Raw genomic sequence first — 24,269 nt, forward strand, 5'->3', positions numbered from 1 at the left:
ATCCTGGGAAGACCTCAATCAGACCCTAAGAGAACACAAATGCCAGAGCAGGCTACTATTCCCAGCAAAACTCTCAATCGTTATAGATGGAGAAGCTAAGATATTCCATGATAAAAACCAAATTTACATAATATCTATCCACAAATCCAGCCCTACAAAGGATAATTGATGGAAAAATCCAACACAAGGAGAGAAACTATACCCTAGAAAAAACAAGAAAGTAATCTTCTTCCATCCAATCCAAAAGAAGATACCCTCACAAACATAAAAATAACATCAAAAATAACAGGAAACAACAATCACTATTCCCTAATATCTCTTTTTTTTTTTTTTTATTATTATTCGATATAATTTATTTACATTTCAAATGATTTCCCCTTTTCTAGCCCCCCCACTCCCCGAAAGTCCCGCAAGCCCCCTTCTCTTCCCCTGTCCTCCCACCCACCCCTTCCAACTTCCCCGTTCTGGTTTTGCTGAATACTGTTTCACTGAGTCTTTCCAGAACCAGGGGCCACTCCTCCTTTCTTCTTGTACCTCATTTGATGTGTGGATTATGTTTTGGGTATTCCAGTTTTCTAGGTTAATATCCACTTATTAGTGAGTGCATACCATGATTCACCTTTTGAGTCTGGGTTACCTCACTTAGTATGATATTCTCTAGCTCCATCCATTTGCCTAAGAATTTCATGAATTCATTGTTTCTAATGGCTGAATAGTACTCCATTGTGTAGATATACCACATTTTTTGCATCCACTCTTCTGTTGAGGGATACCTGGGTTCTTTCCAGCATCTGGCAATTACAAATAGGGCTGCTATGAACATAGTAGAACATGTATCCTTATTACATGGTGGGGAGTCTTCTGGGTATATGCCCAGGAGTGGTATAGCAGGATCTTCTGGAAGTAAGGTGCCCAGTTTTCGGAGGAACCGCCAGACTGATTTCCAGAGTGGTTGTACCAATTTGCAACCCCACCAGCAGTGGAGGAGTGTTCCTCTTTCTCCACACCCTCTCCAACACCTGCTGTCTCCTGAATTTTTAATCTTAGCCATTCTGACTGGTGTAAGATGAAATCTTAGGGTTGTTTTGATTTGCATTTCCCTAATGACTAATGAAGTTGAGCATTTTTTAAGATGCTTCTCCGCCATCCTAAGTTCTTCAGGTGAGAATTCTTTGTTTAACTCTGTACCCCATTTTTTAATAGGGTTGTTTGGTTTTCTGGAGTCTAACTTCTTGAGTTCTTTATATATATTGGATATTAGCCCTCTATCTGATGTAGGATTGGTGAAGATCTTTTCCCAATTTGTTGGTTGCCGATTTGTCCTCTTGATGGTGTCCTTTGCCTTACAGAAACTTTGTAATTTTATGAGGTCCCATTTGTCAATTCTTGCTCTTAGAGCATACGCTATTGGTGTTCTGTTCAGAAACTTTCTCCCTGTACCGATGTCCTCAAGGGTCTTCCCCAGTTTTTTTTCTATTAGCTTCAGAGTGTCTGGCTTTATGTGGAGGTCCTTGATCCATTTGGATTTGAGCTTAGTACAAGGAGACAAGGATGGATCAATTCGCATTCTTCTGCATGCTGACCTCCAGTTGAACCAGCACCATTTGTTGAAAAGGCTATCTTTTTTCCATTGGATGTTTTCAGCCTCTTTGTCGAGGATCAAGTGGCCATAGGTGTGTGGGTTCATTTCTGGATCTTCAATCCTGTTCCATTGATCCTCCTGTCTGTCACTGTACCAATACCATGCAGTTTTTAACACTATTGCTCTGTAGTATTGCTTGAGGTCAGGGATACTGATTCCCCCAGATTTCCTTTTGTTGCTGAGAATAGTTTTAGCTATCCTGGGTTTTTTGTTGTTCCAGATGAATTTGATAATTGCTCTTTCTAGCTCTGTGAAGAATTGAGTTGGGATTTTGATGGGTATTGCATTGAATCTGTATAGTGCTTTAGGCAAAATGGCCATTTTAACTATATTGATTCTGCCGATCCATGAGCATGGGAGGTTTTCCCATTTTTTGAGGTCTTCTTCCATTTCCTTCTTCAGAGTCTTGAAGTTCTTGTCATACAGATCTTTCACATGTTTGGTAAGAGTCACCCCAAGATACTTTATACTGTTTGTGGCTATTGTGAAGGGGGTCATTTCCCTAATTTCTTTCTCAGCCTGCTTATCCTTTGAGTATAGGAAGGCCACTGATTTGCTTGAGTTGACTTTATAACCTGCCACTTTGCTGAAGTTGTTTATCAGCTGTAGGAGCTCTCTAGTGGAGTTCTTTGGGTCACTTAGGTAGACGATCATGTCGTCTGCAAATAATGATAGTTTGACTTCTTCCTTTCCAATTTGTATCCCTTTGACCTCCTTATGTTGTAGAATTGCCCGAGCTAGTACCTCAAGTACAATATTGAAAAGATAAGGAGAAAGGGGGCAGCCTTGTCTGGTCCCTGATTTCAGTGGGATTGCTTCAAGTTTCTCTCCATTTAGTTTGATGCTGGCTACCGGTTTGCTGTATATTGCTTTTACTATGTTTAGGTATGGGCCTTGAATTCCTGTTCTCTCCAAGACTTTAAGCATGAAGGGATGCTGAATTTTGTCAAATGCTTTTTCAGCATCCAATGAAATGACCATGTGGTTTTGTTCTTTGAGTTTGTTTATGTAGTGGATTGTATTGATGGATTTCCGTATATTGAACCAACCCTGCATTCCTGGGATAAAGCCTACTTGATCATGGTGGATGATCGTTTTGATGTGTTCTTGGATTCGGTTGGCAAGAATTTTATTGAGTATTTTTGCATCGATGTTCATAAGGGAAATTGGTCTGAAGTTCTCTTTCTTTGTTGGATCTTTGTGTGGCTTTGGTATCAGCGTAATTGTGGCTTCGTAGAAGGAATTGGGTAGTGTTCCTTCTGTTTCTATTTTGTGGAATAGTTTGAAGAGTATTGGTGTTAACTCTTCTTTGAAGGTCTGGTAGAATTCTGCACTGAAGCCATCTGGTCCTGTGCTTTTTTTGGTTGGAAGACTTTCTATGACTCCTTCTATTTCTTTAGGCATTATGGGACTGTTTAGATGGTCTAGTTGGTCCTGATTTAATTTTGGTATTTGGTATCTGTCAAGGAAATTGTCCATTTCCTCCAGATTCTCCAGTTGTGTTGACTATAGGCTCTTGTAGTAGGATCTGATGATTTTTTGGATTTCCTCAGTTTCCGTTGTTATATCTCCCTTTTCATTTCTAAGTTTGTTAATTTGGATACTTTCTCTGTGCCCTTTGGTCATTCTGGCTAAGGGTTTATCTATCTTGTTGATTTTCTCAAAGAACCAGCTCCTGGTATTGTTGATTTTTTGTATGGTTCTCTTTGTTTCTACTTGATTGATTTCGGCCCTGAGTTTGATGATTTCCTGCCTTCTACTCCTCCTGGGCGAAATAGCTTCTTTTTGTTCCAGGGCTTTCAGGTGTGTCATTAAGCTGGTAATGTATGCTCTCTCCATTTTCTTTTTGGAGGCACTCAGGGCTATGAGTTTTCCTCTTAGCACTGCTTTCATTGTGTCCCATAGATTTGGGTATGTTGTGTTTTCATTTTCATTGTGTTCTAAAAAGTCTTTAATTTCTTTCTTTATTTCTTCCTTGACCAAGGTATCATTGAGTAGAGTATTGTTCAGTTTCCACGTGTATGTGGGCTTTCTGTTGTTTCTGTTGCTATTGAAGACCACTTTTACTCCATAGTGATCAGATAGGAGGCATGGGATTAGTTCGATCTTCTTATATTTGTTGAGGTCTGTCTTGTGACCAATTATATGGTCGATTTTGGAGAAGGTACCATGAGGTGCTGAGAAAAAGGTATATTCTTTTGTTTTAGGATAGAATGTTCTATATATATCTGTTAAATCTAATTGGTCCAAAGCTTCAATTAGTTTCATTGTGTCCCTGTTTAGTTTCTGTTTTCCTGATCGGTCCATTGAGGAAAGTGCAGTGTTGAAGTCACCCACAATTATTGTGTTAGGTGCAATGTGTGCTTTTAGTTTTAATAAAGTTTCTTTTACAAAAGAGGGTGCCCTTACATTTGGGGCATAGATGTTCAGGATTGTCAGTTCTTCTTTTTGTATTTTTCCTTTGACCAGCAAGAAGTGTCCCTCAGGGTCTCTTTTGATGACTTTGGGTTGAAAGTCAATTTTATCTGATATTAAAATGGCTACTCCAGCTTGTTTCCTGAGACCATTTGCTTGTAAAATTGTCTTCCAGCCTTTTACTCTAAGGTAGTGTTTGTCTTTGACCCTGAGGTGTGTTTCCTGTAAGCAGCAAAATGTAGGGTCCTGTTTACGTATCCATTCAGTTAGTCTGTGTCTTTTTATTGGGGCATTAAGTCCATTGATGTTAAGAGATATTAAGGAATAGTGATTGTTACTTCCTATCATTTTTGACGTTATTTTTTAAATTTGAATGCTTAACTTCTTTTGGGTTTGATGAAAGGTTACTATCTTGCTTTTTCCAGGGTGAAGTTTCCCTCCTTGTATTGGTGTTGTCCTCCTATTATCCTTTTTAGGGCCGGGTTTGTGGATAGATATTGGGTAAACTTGGTTTTGTCATGAAATATCTTAGTTTCTCCATCTATGGTGATTGAGAGTTTTGCTGGATATAGTAGTTTTGGTTGGCATTTGTGTTCTCTTAGAGTCTGCATGAGATCTGCCCAGGACCTTCTAGCCTTCATAGTCTCAGGTGAAAAGTCTGCTGTGATTCTGATAGGTCTTCCTTTATATGTTACTTGGCCTTTTTCTCTTACTGCCTTTAGTATTCTTTCTTTGTTTAGAACATTTGGTGTTTTGATTATTATGTGACGGGAAGTATTTCTGTTCTGGTCCAGTCTGTTTGGAGTTCTGTAGGCTTCTTGTATATTCATGGGCATCTCTCTCTTTAGGTTAGGGAAGTTTTCTTCCATAATTTTATTGAAGATATTTGCTGGCCCTTTAAGTTGTAAATCTTCACTCTCCTCTATGCCTATAATCCTTAGGTTTGGTCTTCTCATTGTGTCCTGGATTTCCTGGATATTTTGGGTTACAAGCTTTTTGCATTTTGCATTTTCTTTAACTGTTGAGTCCATGGTTTCTATGGAATCTTCAGCATCTGAGATTCTTTCTTCTATCTCTTGTATTCTGTTGTTGATATTTGTATCTCTGTCCCCTGATTTCTTCCCAAGGCTTTCTATCTCCAAAGTTGTCTCCCTTTGAGTTTTCTTAGTTGTTTCTACTTCTGATTTTAGATCCTGGATGGTTTTGCTTAGCTCCTTCACTTGCATGTTTGTGTTTTCCTGTAATTCTTTAAGAGATTTTTGTGTTTTCTCTTTCATGAGCTCAGCCTGTTGACCAAAGTTCTCCTGTATTTCTTTAAGAGATTTTTGTGTTTCGTCTTTCATGACCTCAGCCTGTTGAGCAAAGTTCTCCTGTATTTCTTTAAGTGTTTTTTGCATTTCCTCCTTGTTGGCTTTTGTATTCTCCTGGATTTCTTTCAATGATTTTTGTGTTTCCCTTGCAAGGGCTTCTACCTTTTGATCCATTGTCTCCTGAAATTCTTTATGTATGACCTTCATGTGTTCCTGTACCAGCATCATGACCAGTGATTTTAAATCCAAATCTTGTTTTACTGGTGTGATGGGGTATCCAGGACATGTTGGTAGAGGAGAATTGGGTTCAGATGTTGCCATATTGCCTTGATTTCTGTTAGTGACGTTCCTGCGTTTGCCTTTTGCCATCTAGATCTCACTGGTGTTAGTTTATCTTGTCAGTGCTGGACTCACCAGTGCAAGCTGCCCCTTCCCAGTTGGCCTCTGGTGCACAGCTTACCTCCTGCACTGCTTGTAGACAGTGTGCTGCTGCCCAGGCTGTTCAGATCCCAAAGCAGGCACCCGAAGGCTCCCGCTGGGGCCCGCTGGATTCACTGGAGCACACTGACTTCTCCCAGCTGGCCGCCCGGAAGCCCAGCTAGCCACTTGCAGGACTTGGAGATGTAATGCTGCCGCCCAGACTGATCTGGATCTGGAAGCGGAGAGAGTAGAGCTAAGGGCTTCTGCCTGGGGCCTTGCCCCAGATTGTGTCTGTGGAGCAGATGGAGCCCGTGTGCACTCCCAGGGAGTGCTGACGGTGTATGCTACTGTGACCTCCCCTGAGTTCCGCTCACTCCGCTGGGCAGCCGATCTGCCAACCGGGCTATCGCACACAAGGTTAGCCTGGCCGCCCAGTCCCTGAGTCCAGGCAAAAGCCTGGGAGGCCAAGGTCCGAGCAAAGTTCCCCTATGGCTTTGACTGTTAATTGGGTTTGCCAGGTGACTAGGATGGCGGGCGTGTGCGCCCGCGCTCCCTGAAAGCGCTGGGAGAGTCTGCTTTGCTAACAATCGCCTGGGCGGGTTGACTCACAGATGGCCCACCAAGCCGCCCAGTTCTTGGGGTCAGTCCTGTGCCTTTTGGGCCCTAATATCTCTTAACAACAATGGACTAAATTCCCCAATAAAAAGATCTATACTAACAAAATATTACTTATGTAAATCTTCAATTTTATCAGAAAAAGTTTATAACTCCCCTCTTAATTAATTTAGCAATGTTTTTATGTTTACCATTTTATCTGCATTATTTTTCATGATTTTAATTTTAATGTCTTTATATACTTCCTCAATTTTATCAGAAATGTTTTCAATGTAAACTTTTCATTTTATCACAAATGTTTCTAATTCCACCTTCCATTAATTTAGAAAGAGTTTTTATATCTACCATTTTATATGTAAAATTTTCCATAAAAAAGTCAATTTTATCCTGTTTATTTATTTCTTGAATTTTACCAGAAATGTTTTCCATGTAAATCTTTAATGTTATCTGAAAATGTTTATAATTCTACCTTTAATCAACTTAAAATTATCTTTATGCCTATCACTTTATCTATATAATTTCCATGATAAACTTCAGTTTTAAAATGTTTTTCTATATATTTCTTCAATTTTATCAGAAATATTTTCCATGTAAATATTCAAGTTTATCAGAAAGTGTTTATATTTCCACTTTCAATCAACTTGGGATTACTTTTATACCTACCAGCATTATATCTATATACAATTTTTCCATGATAATCTTCAATTCTAACATGTTTTTCTCCCTTTTTCTACAATTTTATCAAAAAAATTCCATAAAGGTCTTCAAGTTTATCGGAAAATGTTTATAATTCCACTTTCAATCAACTTAGGATTACTTTTATACCTACTAGTATTCTATCTATGTAAAATTTTCCATGATAATCTTCAATTCTAACACGTTTTTCTCCCTTTTTCTACAATTTGATCAAAAAATTTTTTCTATGAAGGTCTTCAAGTTTATCAGAAAATGTTAATAATTCCACTTTCAATCAACATAGGAATACTTTTATACCTACCATTATTGTATCTATATAAAAATTTCCATGATAATCTTCAATCCTAACATGTTTTTCTACATTTTTCTACAATCGTATCAGAAATATTTTCTATGTAAACCTTCAATTCTATCATAAAATGTTTCTATCCCATATTTCAATTAATTTAGCAATGGCTTAAATGTCTGCCACTTTACTCTTTAATTTTGCATGAAAATTGTCAATTTTAAAATGTTTATCTGAAATATTTTCCATATAAATCTTTAATTTTAACATAAAATAGTTTTCCCTTTACTTCCCTTTTCAATAACTTTAAAAAAAACTTTTTCAAAAAAAGGTGATCTTCTTTTCATGGCACAAGTTATCTAGTCTCTGATGGTAGTTTAGCAAGGCAACAAGAGCAGCTGCTCTGTGTACCTACAGATAGTGGGGAGACATGAGTGTTGGTGTGTTTCCAGCTTTCCCTCTTTTGCAGTGTTGGGGGCTCAGCGACTGATGGGACTACAGATATATCCCTATAGATATGGTTCCAAGGTATATCACCAGTCAGTTCCCCCCTTTCAAAAAAATGCCCTCATAGACATTCTGAGGCATGTTTTCCAGATAATTCTAAATTATCACTTTGAAAAACAAGATATATTAGACCACCATTATTGTATTTTCAAATAGGATAACTCTAAAATTTTATGTATCTTCTATACTGTGATGAATTTGAACAAAGTTTGATTGAGCACCTTGTCCAATACATTATTTAGATAGAATAACCGCATTCTTGAATGACTAGTTCGGCCTTCCAGATGTGTTGCCTCAGAACTGTCTGTTACAGCATTTTAATTCTCTATTTTGCTTATACAGAAGAAGACTTCAAGGCATATAACACATACCAAAGAAATGCTTGTTGCACTTGTACTGTCCTTTCTTGTATGAAATGTAATCATGGCAATGTGTTTGCCAACTTTAAGTTGGGAAATATTGGTAGTTATGATCAAAATAGAATTGGATCATATATGGGATCTGAGGCACTGCTATTGGAATAACAAAAGTTTTGCACTAAAATGCAGACACAAAGATGCATACCATCTCTCTTTTTCCTTTATCAGAACCAGAGAAAGGATGTACAGATACATTTCTATATTTTTTGGTAGGGATTCTCTAGTTTGCTAAAAACCCTCCAGAAGATAGGAGATAGGCTTTCTCTCTGTGTGTCTCTCTCTGTCTCTCTGTCTCTCTGTCTCTCTGTCTCTCTGTCTCTCTCTCTCTCTCTCTCTCTCTCTCTCTCTCTCTCTCTTTCTCTCTTTCAGCAAATTCAATTTTGGGAAGAAGCAGGGAAAGCCAAACATTATTTCATTGAGTCATATATTTATGAAATGAATAATAACCATCTGTTCTACTGATGTCTTGCTCTATGGGCATAAGATATGAAGTTATAGATATTAATTCTTTTCTACTATATATAGCAATATGTAAAAAGAAATCAGTGAGTAAAGGAACAGAGATGATATATGGATGTTGTGTGTTCTTCTAAAAGCACTAATAATACACTGAACATTTTTTTTCAGCTGAGAGGAAAGCATGGAATTCTAAGGCTAGTATCTCTTAGGGGAAAAGTCAATTCAAGGAGGAAAGGATATTTCTCTAAATATTGGATTTTAGAGTATGTAATCCAATATAATATCAATGAAGGACTGGTTTAAGAATTAATCAGGAATGTTATAAGACAAGACTGTAGAGACCTTATTAGAATTTATGAATGATTTGGAGAGAAATGAATGGAGAGAGAATGATATCTAGCACACATGACAAATTATATGCTGCTTTGGAATTATATGTCTTTTGGAGAAAATTCTTTATTGCTCAAGTATATTAGGTTGGTATGTGAGTGTGTGGAGCAATATATGTCTTTTATAATGACCAATATATATCTTTTATAATGTGAATATATATAGACATAAATCTCTAATCTTGTCTTATAATGTGCCTAAAGTCTGAAAACATGTAAACAAATTTTCTTCAATTTTGAATAGAGAAAAAGGAGGGAGGTGATTGGAGAATGGATGGAGAGAAGAAGGTTTATGGGACATATGGGGAGGGGGGATCTGGGAAAGGGGAAATCATTTGGAATGTAAACTAAGAATATAGAAAATAAAAATATTTTAAAAAATTGTTAATATTAACTAGGGAAAATTTTTCTCTCTGTGTAAGCATGTTTGAGAAATTAAAAAAGAGAAAATAATTGAATTGGGATACCCAGCACCCAGTTAAAGAGTAAAGGTTAAGCACTAAGTATCTGTTAATCCCACCCTCTTGGAATGTCAGTGAGGCAGGGACAGGGAGCTTGCTAGGACCTGCTGAATGCCACTTAAGCCATAGAGTCACTGTTAGATTATATCACAAGAGAAAAAGGCAAAGAGTGACAGAACAAGATATGATGTCCTTGATTTCCTACTCAAGCCGACAGGTAAGCATAGGTACACATAAACATAAATGCATGTATATATTAACATGTATTTTCCATATGCATGCAACACACACACACCCTGAAGTGGAAACTTAATGGTTCTTTAAAAAGTCATTCTGATGGTATTTTGCTGAGACAAAACATAGAAGACAGACTGCTGAAGGAAGGTTTCACTGAAGCAGAGACAGAAGAGAGGATGTTCTGCTAAAGCAAGCATATGACAGAACAGGTGATGAAGGATTCTTTGCTAAGGACATGCATGCATGTATTAATGCACCTTACATTGCTTAGTTGTGCTGCATTTGTTGGGACTCCATAGACGGAAACACACAAAAATAACTTCTGGTGGCATAATGTAGTTTCTTATTGCTTCTATGAACTCACAGTGATTGGCAGAGTGATATCAGCTGTTGCAGATGTACTAGGAGGATATGTGATGTTTGTGGGATATAACTAGGACTCCACTGAGCTTGGCTTGCTGGTAGAGCTAGCTGTGCAACTCTTGTAGATCTTGTGTCTTTGTTGATCTTCACTGAGTGAGGCACAGCCAAGAACTCCTGATATCCCTCTGCATCCTGGATGTCTCTGTTAGACAGTGCCACCACTGTTGATTTCTTTTTGCTATCCCCACTCTATCAAACTGGATAGCTGGTGTATCCTTGAAGTGTTTGTGAGTATACTGAGCTGTTGCTGCCAACCAATAAACTGAACTTCTGATTTCCAGACTACACAGTCAGGAGTTGCTTCAAAGAACCTTTCTAAATAGGTCCGCTTCCCCCATGTTCTTTCTTTCCCACTACCTCTGGTGGGTGGTAGGCTAAAATGGAGGTTAAAGTATTTAAGAACCATCATTCTTTAATGATTAAGAAACATCATTAAATATAGGTTTTGAAAAAAATTAAAGTTACACATACATACAAACATATACACACATACTGAATGTATAGCCTCAGTATGTTAATGCTACTTTATCTTCATCAGTGATCTTTACTTGGTTCAATAGATAGCACTATTTGAAATAGAGAAAAGACCAAAATATATACATTCATTTTTGTGTGGCATGATTTGTATTGCAAACTATATACACATTGGAGAGATTATGACATGAAAAAAATAAAAACAAAACTTGTATGTGCATGTGTGTGTGCGCGCGCATGCACACACGTGCAGTTATGAGTGAAAATCCAAAGCAACACCCAGAAGACTATAAAAACATGATGCTTGCTAAGTAAATAAAATAAAGTTGTCAGAAATTGAAATGCAAAGATAAGCTTCAGAATGAGAGAAAGAACCAGCAAGAAACAGATCCTATGATGTACAATAAAATTTCAGACATAAAGCAAACATCATCTGATCATGGAAGCCCAGCACAAATACAAGTATATATATATATATATATATATATATATATATATATATATATATATATATATATATATTGACAAGCATAGAATACACAACTTGCTAGATCTGTACAAAATGCTGTTAAAAATAGAAAAAAAAACATTTTAGGACATTTTGAATGTAGAAATCCTCTTTTGATATAATATGTACAATCTTATCTTTCAACAATACTGTAAACTATGTACTTGTAAGTGTACACATACCATTAATGTCCTTTTGAGACTCAGCTACCTTACTTAGGGTGGGTGAAATGCTCCAGTTTCATCCCTTTGTTTCCAAAATTCACGATGTCTTTGTTTTAATAGCTGAATAATATTCCACTTTGTAGATGTACCACATTTTTCTGTGTTCATTCTTCAGTCGAGGAGTATCTAGGTTTTTTCCAGTCTTTTGCAATTACAAATAAAGCTGATATAGACATAGTTGAACAAGTTTCTTTGTGAGAGAGTGCAACATCTTTTGGCTACTTGCCCAAAAGTGGTATAACTGGAACTTAAGGTAGAATAATTATACACCACTTTCTGAGAAACTGCCAAATTGTTTTCCAAAGTGATTGTAATGAGGCATTCAAGGCTACTTCCTACTTTCTCTTCTATGAAATTTAGAGTATCTGGTTTTATGAAGTTGAGAATTGCCCTTTAAAGGTCTATTGAGAATTCTGTTAGAGCTTTGATGGGGATTCCATTGAATCGGTAGTGGATATTAGCCATAAAATACAGAACAGCAATGCTACATTCTGCAAACCCAACAAAGCTGAAGTAGTAAGGGACAAGTGAAAATGTTTGAATCTTATTTAGAAAAGGATACAAAATAGTCACAAGAAGTAGACAAAGGAAAAAAGTTGGGTGGGAGAGCTGATAAAGATGGTAATGGAGGGGTCAGGTTTAGGTGTGGGGAGGAAAAGGAGAGATCATCAGATGGTCAGATAGACAGATGGATAGATGGCTATGATAATGAATGGAAATCTGCAAGTGATAGTAGTGGGAGTAGAGGGGCATTTCCAGAACTTGATAAAGACCAGGGAAAAGAGAGGTACCCAAGAATCAATGGGGGTGACCTTAGCATTGGGGACATGATAGCTGAAGAGGCCACTTCCTATAGTGATAGAGATACCAACCCACACACAAAATTTTTAACATAAAATTTATTCTGTCTACAAGAAAAGAATGAATGAGGGGTTGGATCAGAGACTGAGGGAATGGTCAACCCCTAACTGGCTGAAATCGAGATCCATCCATGGGCAAGTTCCAATCCCTAACTATTAATGATACTCTATTATATTGGCAGACAGGAGTCTAGCATGGCTGTACTCTAAGAGGACACAACAGTTGACTCAGAGGGATGCAGGCACCCACAGCCAAACAAAGGATGCAGCTTGGTGACTCTCATGAGAGAAGAAGGGGAAGGATTGCTGTCCAAGAGGGGGATAGTAACTCCTCAGGAAACCAACAGAATCAAATAATCTGGACCCTTGGCAGCTCTCAGAGGTTGATCCATGAAGCAGAGATCATACATGGGCTGAGCCTATGCCTCCCTGTACATGTGGAGCTTTGGCTTCATGTGGATCCCATGAACAAATTAAAATAAATAAATAAATAAATAAATAAATAAATAAATAAATAAATACTGTAAACTATGGCCTTCAGATAGAGTGCTCTACTAACGTAATGTATACAAAGACCTGTTTGAATAGTGAAGATTTATGAATGGAAGAAACCTTTTGGTATTGGATACTATCTACAAGGTCATGTTCTTTGCTATATAAAGAAAATCTATTCCGAGTGAGATACTGAGACTGAATGTAGCTTACTTCTTTTATACTCTCGAAGCCTTTAAGTGCAATCACATAAAGGATGCCCTGTGAAATTATAAACAGGAAGAGTGTGAAAATAACAATGAGATAGTGCTTTCCTTCAAAAGAGCATGTAAGTTCTCAATCCATATGGATTTTACATTCTATTTTATATGAATTCTATTTTAATTAAATATATAGGTTAACACTTATCATGATTTAAACACATTGAAGATACTTTATTCTTTGCCCTATTAAACAAATCATACTCTGTGCTTATTGAATAAACATGGCAAATGCTAACATAGAAGCAAGAGATCTTATATTGCCATAAGCAAAGAAAAGAGTATTAATACGAACTGAACTTTATCATATGAAGTAGTGTGCATTCTACTCACCCCTGTGCTGAAAGTAGGCTCAGCTTCTTATGTGATTCAGAACGAAAGTGTACTCTCCTTTATAGCAATGACCATTTCACATCAGTCTTATTGTAGTTATTGCAATTTTGACATTAGTTCTTAAATATGTTTTCAAGGATGAGCACAATTTCAGGGGCCCAGAATAAAGTGTGTAGTTCAGACTTTTCTATGGCCAACAATTATTTTTAGAGATTATGCTTCCTAAAGCCCAGGAAGATAGTTTTCTGGGGACTGCTTTCCTGGTTTGCAAAAGGTAGCCATGTTATGGAATGGCTTTCTCCTACCTCTGGATTCTTTACAGAAAAGTTGTGAGTACGAAAAGTTTTAAGCCATGCTTTTTTACAAACACAAAGCCAGCTTAGATTTAGCAGGGTCTCGGCAGTTAAGAGAATCTTGATGGGGAATAATTTTGATGGGGCTTCTAGATTAAGTTAACCTTGATGTTTTTCCTGTTTTTGGATTTTCAGTTACATAATCCTGCCTTTTTCTCTGGAAAAATCTTGAGCCTAGATGCTGTTTCTCATACTCAAAGACATTCTAATAAATGAATATTTATCCAGTCTTCAAAGTACAGCTAATACAGACTACTTTATGTCCATATCTATTCTCCCATATGGATTAATGTCTAGATAACAGAAACTTTCCTAGATACTTCATGTAGATCAACAATATTCCCCAGAGCCTTACAAAACCATTATACTACAGTCTAAAGCCCACACAATCAAATGGGAGTTAAGCAACATGTACATGGACATTGACAAGGGTCAGTCATTGCTGGGCCATAAAAAAAAATTATGGTTTCATGGAAATCTATCACCTAATGAGATCATCACTAAATCCATTTTTATTAAAGCATTCAATTATACATAAAATGACAAGCTTACCTAAAAGGGCATTTCTTACAACATACCATAATTAAATATTGCATAAGTGTATCAGAGAAAACAAACAATTATCAAGCTATATATTCCAGACATGTCTTCTTTGGTGATTGTAGTATACTTCATTACATGCTAATGGTCACATTATTACTGATCAAATCTATATTTATTGTTTTGTTTTGTTTTGTTTGCTCAGAATTACACAGCATATTTTAAATCATTCTGCTCTATTTCATTCTAAATTTTATAACTTGTGTTATATTTATTTTCTCCTGGGTGTATTTAGTAATTTCTGTCCTACACACACTTTTAAGGATATATTCTACTAAGGTTCCTTCTCTCTCTGAACAAAAGCACTCCCCAAACCAAAGTGAGATTCATTAGATAATAATTCCTCTAACAATCTTATCTAGTTTGGGGAGATAGCTCAGCAGGTACATATAAATTCCCTTCAAATTATCATGAATAAGCCTTCAGCTATCATAAAGTCAAACATCTAAATATATAAAATTAATCACACACACACACAGAGAGAGAGAGAGAGAGAGAGAGAGAGAGAGAGAGAGAGAGAGAGAGAGGGAGAGAGAGAGAGAGAGAGAGAGAGAGAGAGAGAGAGAGAGAGACTAAAAAGTCCATGGGAGACAAAGGAAGAGCATGAAACTACCTAGTTCTTTATTAATAAAAGAAATCTCTTAGTAAGTGTTGCATATTGTTTACCTAACCAGGGGAGCCTGTTATTACCTTAGAGCTGAACATTTCCCACAGCCTATGTTATTTAAACTTGCAGTACATTTAATCAAGTTTGATAGGCTTCATAACAAAAGAGGGATTCCAGATAGTATTAGCCCTCATTCTTTTATTCCCTTGACAAAAATACAGTGAAGAGGTAAAGACAAGAGTCTGCAGCATGAAGATTTTCAACATAATACACTGACCTCCAGAGCAAACTCATTCCACATGAAAGTTTTCTTGTTAATATAAGGGTTAGCATCCTTAATTTCATGAGCTCTTGTTTTGACAGCCAAGAAGAATCTGTCTGTTTTCTTAAACATTCTGTCTTCTTTGCTGAACAGGGTTCACTTTCGAAGTGATGGCAGAGAGTCAATTCATACAGTTCATAAAAAGAATTATGTCATCATGACCAAGAGACCACTCAAGACAGCATTTGAAACATTAATAATTACATCAGACTTTATACAGATTTCACAAATGTCTTCAAAAATTCCCTCTAGGTCTTTCTTTTATACAGATACTTCATTGTGAAGTCCCTGTGAAATCAATTCATACTGTAACTAACCCGTATGATATAAAGGCAACTATTGTGGAAGATAAGTGACCTCTTCATAGTATGGTCTAAACATACAAATTCCATTTCAATTGGTTATAACCTGGAATCACTGTGTTTTAATTTTAGAGCATAGAGATTTGAAGAGCTTATGGATGAATTTTTGTATTTTTCAGCCAAGGCTAAATTGATATCTAAAACTGGAAGCATCCCTAATAAATTTCTTAATCACTACCTTGGAGTATATAGTAAAAAAAGAAAATCCAGGTTCCAAGGAAGAGGTCTAAACGGTAGAGAAAGATGGCTTTTGTTATCTCCATCCTGTTACTGGTGTGCACCATTGTGGTAGAGAAACTAAGGGTCATAAGATTTGACAGAGAGGACAATATGCATAAGATGAATATTTCTCAAAGAGATAGGCCATAGCCGTAAAGAAACATAAGGAAGATAAGGAATGCTTAGAAAGAAACAAATATTCTCTAATTTAGTTATGGTCATTAATATGAACAGAATGCTTACCACTGGAAAAAAATCTAACAAATGCCAACCATCATATTGAAATCTGATACTATCAATATGATTTGAACCAGTACAAATTTGGTTTTGTTTTTCGTTCTGTTTCTGTACCTCTTCAGCCATTTCTACCATATTCGCTTTATTTCCTTTACATAAAATCAATTGCCCTGTGATTTTTTTCTTGGACAGATATGAATAACCATGTATTAATTTCAGATAGAACACGGATGACTGGGAAAAGGGGAATAATTTCAATCAAGAATGACTTAGTGCCCCAATGAAATTAAGGGGCATTGGTTACTCAAACATAGTTGCATTTCCAAAGGTCTCAGCCTAGAATGAATGGTGACTAAGGAACATTGCCTTCCTTTCTGTTGCTTACTGAAACTGTAAAGAGCTCCAACAAAGTGTCCTGTGCCTACAAATTATTTATTATACATGCGACCTGGTGAAAGATTTCATGAATTCATAAATTTCTGAGGTTCTTAGTCTTATGAGTATACATAGCTTTCTGAATTTTATTATCTTTCTATGTCCCTGCAGAACAAAATATTTCAATGGAAAGGCAAATGCTAGTCCATTGCCTTGAAATATTTTCAGTTATGATAGTGACTTAACTAAGTGCAAGCCTCTGTCTGAGATGTAAGCAGAATTCTGATAAAAGGAGAGATTCCCTCCATCCCCTGTAGGAGATATGTGTCAATAGCCTCACAAGGAAATAGATTAGTCAAAAAAAAAAAATAAAGGCCAGTAAGCCTAAGATATCAAAGACAGAAGGAATAGATCTGTATAATTCTGCACTTGCTAAATATGGGCTAGCAAAATCCACTTATGTATTAGTTGTGGACATAACTTATCTACTGAATTTTTATAATACTCTAATTTTACTTTCTGAGTTTTGTAGCTTAAGATACATCTATCTGATTCAAGGTCTTTTCATATAAGTATATTTGTATTTTATACATTATATATTATGTAATTTATTTTATTAGCACACAACTCAAAATGAGATATGATTTTGACAGGCTTGCAAAAGTGATGCAAAATCTTAAGAACTTAAAGAAAGGCAACTCATGACAATTTAAAACCCACATAAATCTGTTATGATAAAAGTATCACATTTACAGACACTATTTTAAAAACATTGTTAGAATTTGACTTTTCATCTTTACTGTCTCACTTATCACATTTTATCAACTTTGTAGCATCACTGAGTCTGTTCACCCTCTCAGGACTCCCTGAAGCTACAATAAAAAGGATTATTTTTGTTCCATGAATTGTGCCACTTGAAAAAGGAATGTGGAATATAAAACATGTGATTCTATCTTGCTACATTGTAAATCAATTTAATACTTATATATTTTATGGCTCAGAATTTGATAGACATCTACAATTATAGAGTGTCAAGACCCATGACCAACTTGACTTGATTATGCATAGCCCTATATAAGGAATGCAAGAGTGGGAAGTCTGAGTTTCAAACTTGTAATGTTTACTAACTACTCGATCCAAATAACTGTACCTTTTTCTACTTAATGTTTATCACATCTGGCATGCTGTTGTTAAATAGTCAGAAAAATATCTTGGAAATAATAGGATGTAAAACATGGTGACTAAAAGGTCTTTAGTATGAGTTAATAACTTTCTTTGCTTTCCTCAAAAACGTACATTTGGTTTGATTGTTATTGTGAAATGATTTATAATTACTTTTATTTCATAGTTACCTAAGGTAAAACACAGAATTCACTTGGTCCTGGAAGAAGAAAAATACATTTGCCTCCATGTATCACATATAAATAACAACTAATAACAAAATTTGTTACAATTTTCAGATTATATAGTAATGACTAGCATTTGATTATCCACCATATACTTAACATTCCACCATATGCTTAACTACTCCAAAGCACTCTGAACTAGCCTACACTTTGATCTTTTCCATTTGACAAGTGAAAACCCAGACTTCCCATTTCACTCATCTGCCATTTTCCCCATGAACTAATTTATTTATTCACATTACATCCCAAACTGAGCCCACCTCCTCCCAGTATAACCCTCACAAGCCCCCTCCCCTCATCCTTTCTCTTGACCTCTAAGAAAGAATAGTCCTACACTGCATACCAAATCACTCTGATAGCTCAAGTCTCTGCTGCACTATGTACAGCCTCTCCAACTGAGTCTAGACGAGGCACCTCAGGTAGGGGAACATGATCCACAGGCAGACAACAGAGTCAGGATTAGACTCCACCCCACCCACATGATGACCAAGCTGCTACATACATGTACAGGACGGGGACACCTAGGTCCAGCCCTTATATGCTCTTTTGTTGATGGGTCAGTCTCTGCGAGCCTCCAAGGCTATGGTCTTCTTATGGAATCTTTATTCGCTCCTGGTTCTTCAATCCTTCCCCCAACTCTTCCACAAACTTCCGAGCTGAACTTGGTCTAATACTTGGGTCTCTGCATCTGCTTCAGTCAGCTGCTTGGTAGAGCCTCTCTAAAGACAGTTTTGCTAGGCTCCTGTCTATGAATCTAGGCTGACAGAAACATAGCCTGAGGATCTAAGGTAGTTGAAGGAGGAAGGCAGGCCAGCAATATGTTCCTATTGATTGTCTGAGGACAGCTCTGCAAATTTTCCCCAAATTGACAGTGCTTTCCACTGCATTCATGTCTGTCTCACCCAGGACGCCTGTGTATCCAGGCCAACGGTGACAAATATAGCTGTCAACAGTGTCTTCACATGTATCATTTTGACAAGGTTATGATCAACTAAGAGACATCAAAGTCTCACAGTGTATCCCTGTGAATCTCCTACCCAGGCAAGCACAGTAGTAGTAGTGGTTTCCTGCATCCACGCATAGCCATGGAGAGTAGCTCATGGAACATTCATCAAAGTTGAATTCACAGTGGTTACCAAAGAATCCAGGTGACTTGTGCCATTATTTTAAATTTTAATTATTTTATGTGTTTAAATTCCGTCTGTTTTCCCCCTTCCATCTGGTACCCGATTCCATAATTCCTAATCCCATTCCCCCTTTTCCTTCCCTCTGAGAGGGTACACTGCTCCCCACTACACCCTGAACCTCCCTTCCCTGGGACCTCAAGTCTCTAAAGCATTAGGCATATCTTCTTCCACTGTGGTCAGGCCAGGCAGTCCTCTGCTATACATGTGCTGTGGGCCTGGGAGCGGCCTATGTATGCTACTTAGTGGTTGCTCAGTCTCTGGGAGCTCCAAGGGTTCTAGGTTAGTTGAGACTGCTAGTCTTCCTATGGGTTCTCTCTACATTCAGCTCCTTCAATCCTTCCTCTAATTAGTCCCTAGGGGTCCCTGACTTCACTGCAAGGGATGGGTGTAGGTATCTTCATCTACTTCAGTCAGCTTCTGGTAGGACCTCTCAGAGGATAGCCATGCTAGGCTCCTGTCTGTAAGCACATCATAGCATCAGTAATAATTTCAGGCAGGTGACACCCTCCCCATGAGATGGATCGCAAGTAGTTTATATCACTGGGTCTTTCATCAGTCTCTTCTCCATTTTTGAACCTGCAGTTCTTTTAGACATGAAAAATTCTGGGTCAGTATTTTTGACAACAGTTTGGTAAACCAGTCCCTCTACTTCAGGCCCTGTCTATCTACTGGAGGAGGGCTCTTCCAGTTCCCTTTCCCTCTTATTGGGCATTTTGGCTAAGGTCACCCCCTTGAGGCCTGGGAATCTTTCACATCCCAGGACTCTAGGACTTTCTCTAGGGTCCTCCACATCCCACCCAAGAAGCTGGGTATTTCCATTCATTTCTCTAGCCCTCTGGGTTTCTTTCCGTTTCTTCCCACATATACCTGATCTTTTTCCTGTTTTCCCCTCCCTCTCCACTATCCTACCCAGGTCACTCCCTCCTTCAGCCTCCCCTGATTTTTTGTTGCTGTTGTTGTTACCCATTCTAAGTGAAACATCCTTACTTGGGCCTTTCTTCTTGTTAAACTTCTTACAATCTATGGGTTGTATCCTGTGTATTTTGCACTTTTTGGTTAATATCTAGTTATCAGTAATACATACCATGCATGTCCTTGTGGTTCTGGTTTATTTCACTCAGGATGATACTTTCTAGTTCCTTCCATTTGCCTGCAAAACTCATATCCTCATTTTTAATAGTTGAATATTATTCCTTTGTATAAATAAGCCATGTTTTCTGAATCCCTTCTTTGGTTGAGGGACATCTAGATTGTTTGTCATCTTGCACAAAGCTCGAGTCCAAGTGGATCAAGGACCTTAACATAAAACCAGATACACTGAATCTAATAGAAGAGTAATTGCAAAAGAGCCTGAAACTCGTTGGCCTAAGGGGAAATGTCCTGAACAGAAGAACACCAATGGAATGGCACATATTCTAAAATCAACAATCCATAAATGGCATGTTATGAAACTTAGAAACCTCTATAAGGCAAAGGACACCAACAATAGAACAAATCGGCAACCTACAGATTGGGAATAATCTTCACTAACCCTTCATAGCACAGACAGCTAATATCCAAAATCTATAAAGAACTCAAGAATTTAATCTCCAACAAAAGCATATAACCCAATTAAAAAAATTCAGCATTGAGCCAGGCGTGGTGGCACATGCCTGTACTCCCAGCAGTTGGGAAGCAGAGGCAGGCGGATTTCTGAGTTTGAGGCCAGCCTGGACTACAGAGTGAGTTCCAGGACAGCCAGGGCTATACAGAGAAACTCTGTCTCAAAAAAACCAAAAAAAAAAAAAAAAAAAAAAAAAAAAAAAAAAAATTCAGCATCCTTAGTCATCAGGAAAATGGAAATCAATATGACCCTGAGAGATTTTACCTTATACCACTTGCAATGGCTAAGATCAAAACTCAAGTGATAGCACATGTTGGTGAAGATATGGAGAAAGAGCAACACTCTTACATGGCTGGTGGGTTTGCAAACTAGAACAATCACTCTAGAAATCAGTTTGGTGTTTCCTCAGAAAACTGGCAATAGTTTTACCTGAAGACGCATCTATACCACTCCTGGCATATAACCAAATATACTCCACCATACCACAAGGACCCATGCTCCTCTATGATCATAGGAGCCTTATTTGTAATAGGCAGAAGTTGTAAACATTGGCCAATTTTTAATTGCTTACCAAAGATGTGAGATATGTCTGAAAGCAGATTCTGATGTCCACTTGGCAGTCTTTAAAATTTTCTGAGAGAGAAGGCAATATCACACAATTCCTCAAATGATTAAAAATGGAGGAAAGATCACCATAAAATATTTTTACCTGAAATCATTTATTGTCACATTATTCTTTTTCTATTATTCCTTCTAATGAGAATCTAATTATTTACATGTGTTATGTGGTTCAATTGTCTTAAAGAGCAGGTGGCAATATGAAAATGTACATATTTTTATTTCTACATATTATTCATAAATGTTTGTGAACGTATGCAAAGTGTGTGTGTGTAACATTTGTATGTTTACTACAGTTGTAGTGTCCATGATGGCCAAGGACTCTGGATCTTTTGGAACTGGAGTACAGGCAGTTGTAATTTGCCCAAAGTGGGTACTGGCAATTGAACTGGGATTTGCACTTAGCCTTGGTGCCATGTCTTCAGACCTAGATTTTCCTAGTTTTGGTTGAAACAAAACCCAAGGTGTGTTAATTAATTGAGTAGTTCTTATGAGCTTCCAACATTTAGGCTCATATAAACTGACCTATCTGAAAATGGGCCATATAACAAAACAAAACAAAATATTCTACACACCATTGACTTCAAACGAATATCTCATACCTTATACTTGAGAATATTTATGTGAAAAACTTTTTTTAAAAAAGGAAATATAATATCTCCAGCAGGTGACTACAAGTATAAATAAAGTATTTTTAACTTGCAATGCATTTTTTATGAAAATTTAAGTTGCAAACAGGCTATAGGGAGGAAACCTTATAAATCACCTGAGCTGTCTGACTATTGGCATGTCTCGCAGTCATTATGTATAATTGGTTAATGGTGTATTTATTCACACATTATTGAATCAGCTTCAGGGATAATCGCTGATGAGTTTCAAAACTCCAGGGGGATTTCAATGCAGAGGTAAATGAATTAAAACATAAGATAAAACTAATTACTTTTATTTAAATTCAATTTTGGGGTAATCGTTCTGTCTTGGGGGTCTTGCAGCAGTTTTCAGAAGTGATAAATTTGCTTTACTTTCTTAACTTGCATTTCCCTAGAGCCGAGAAATTAAATCACTGGGATGAAAATCAGAAAAGAAGATTTTCAAACTAAATTTTGTGCTGGTACAATTCCCTACCTTACTTCATTAGGCGCTCTTCTATTTGATCTTCTTCTTAGTTAATGTGGCCTCTGCAAACCTGAAGTAACCCTTTTCAGATTCAAAGTCAAGTGCACATAAGTGCATATTACTTAATGGTATTTAAATGTCCAGAAATTAAATGCCACAGTAGGAATGAGCACACCTCCTTTTATAAATATTTTTAAGACATCACCAGGACTCTGATGGAATTGGGTCTATACCTCATATAATGTTATACATTTTGTGTAACTTAACTATAGACATAAAGTGATAACATAGACATTGATCAAAACTTCAGTGTTTTCATCCACTTATTTAAAACCTACTATTTTGTTTAATATCTGGTGCAATAACATTACAGCCTATTTCCTTTGACAGAGTGTTGTATTTTTTGTGGATACATGAATGTCTCTATAATATTTATGAATTTAGCCTGACATCCTTATATCATGATTTAGATGCATTTCTAGGAAGATGTGATTTATTGCCCTATTTTGCTTCTGATGCTGTGACAAACATCTTGTCCAAAAGTCAAGTTTGGGGAAGAAAGGTTTAGTTTCAACTTACAGGTCCAAAGTCACATTGTGTCAATGAGAGTAGTGGGAACAGGAAGCCAAGCAAAGCAGAAACACAAAACATAAGAAACAGGAGAGAAACACTAGTTCTCACATAACTCACAGGCCTGTTATTAACTAGCTGTTTTACAACCTCAAGGTAACTTGCTTATCTCTAAAGAGAATGGACCAAGGACCAGTCCACAGGCCAGCCTGAGATAGGACATTCCTCAACTGAGACTCCTTTTTCCTACATTTCCTTAGGTTGTATCAAGTTGACAATAAAAAACTAAACAGCATCTCTGGCTGGAGGAAATGCATGCAGCATAGAATGAACTGCAAGAATTATTGTTTAGAACATCAGTTAGAGTTAAGCTTAGTGGGATGTGAAGGAAAATCTGAATAAAACTTGTGGAATCAGAGCTGAGGTTTCCTGCAAGTAAAGACTACAGAAAGGAACTACAAGTTTGAATTATGCCACCACTGGCAATTATCGAGGGCAACTTTACTTATATATTTTAATTATTTATTTTTTCCTAATGGTTGCTGCTTATCTTTCATTTCACTTGGATAAGGAAAATGAGGCCACTGAATTACTAATATAAAATATTCTTATTATTCAACAGAAGGAACACGTAAAGAATTCATTGTATTTTGTACTTCTGGAATTTTTGTTCCAAGTGATTGTAACTAACCTCTAGAAAGTGAACGGGTAATATCTGCAGCATCAGTTCTTTGTAGGAACCCTTGTGCTTCACACCAATGAATCTCAGATTAACTCAGACATTTCCCGCCCCTCTCATTTCTCTATCTTAATATGATAAAGGCTTAGATGTAATCGCTAGCCATGTTTATGAGTTACCTCCTGGCTGTGTGTTTTGATGTGCAAAATAGCCTGGTCTCTAAAAGGAAATTACAACTAAACTCTATCTCAATTTTAAATAGATTCCCCTCCTTCAGAGACAGACCACTGCGGTGTTCAGGAAATGAAAGACATTTCATTTTTATTCCTACTTGTCAAAAAGAGTTAAACCCAATGAAATGTATATGTTTAAATGTGTATACCATATGTGGATGACTTATCACCAAACTATCCTTTAAAAGACCAAATATGTAAATGTTAGTTAGGACCTAAGACTGCAAATGCAAGAAAGAAGCAACTTGAGGAAGCTCAACTTAAAATCTATTGCCTCCTTATCATTCTAATCCAAGAGCAAAAGAACACAGATTTTTGAATGCTTGCCAGGTCTTAGATCTTTTATTTTGTT

Source organism: Apodemus sylvaticus, chromosome 6 (assembly GCF_947179515.1).
Source record: "Apodemus sylvaticus chromosome 6, mApoSyl1.1, whole genome shotgun sequence".
NCBI classification, from domain to species: Eukaryota; Metazoa; Chordata; class Mammalia; order Rodentia; family Muridae; genus Apodemus; species Apodemus sylvaticus.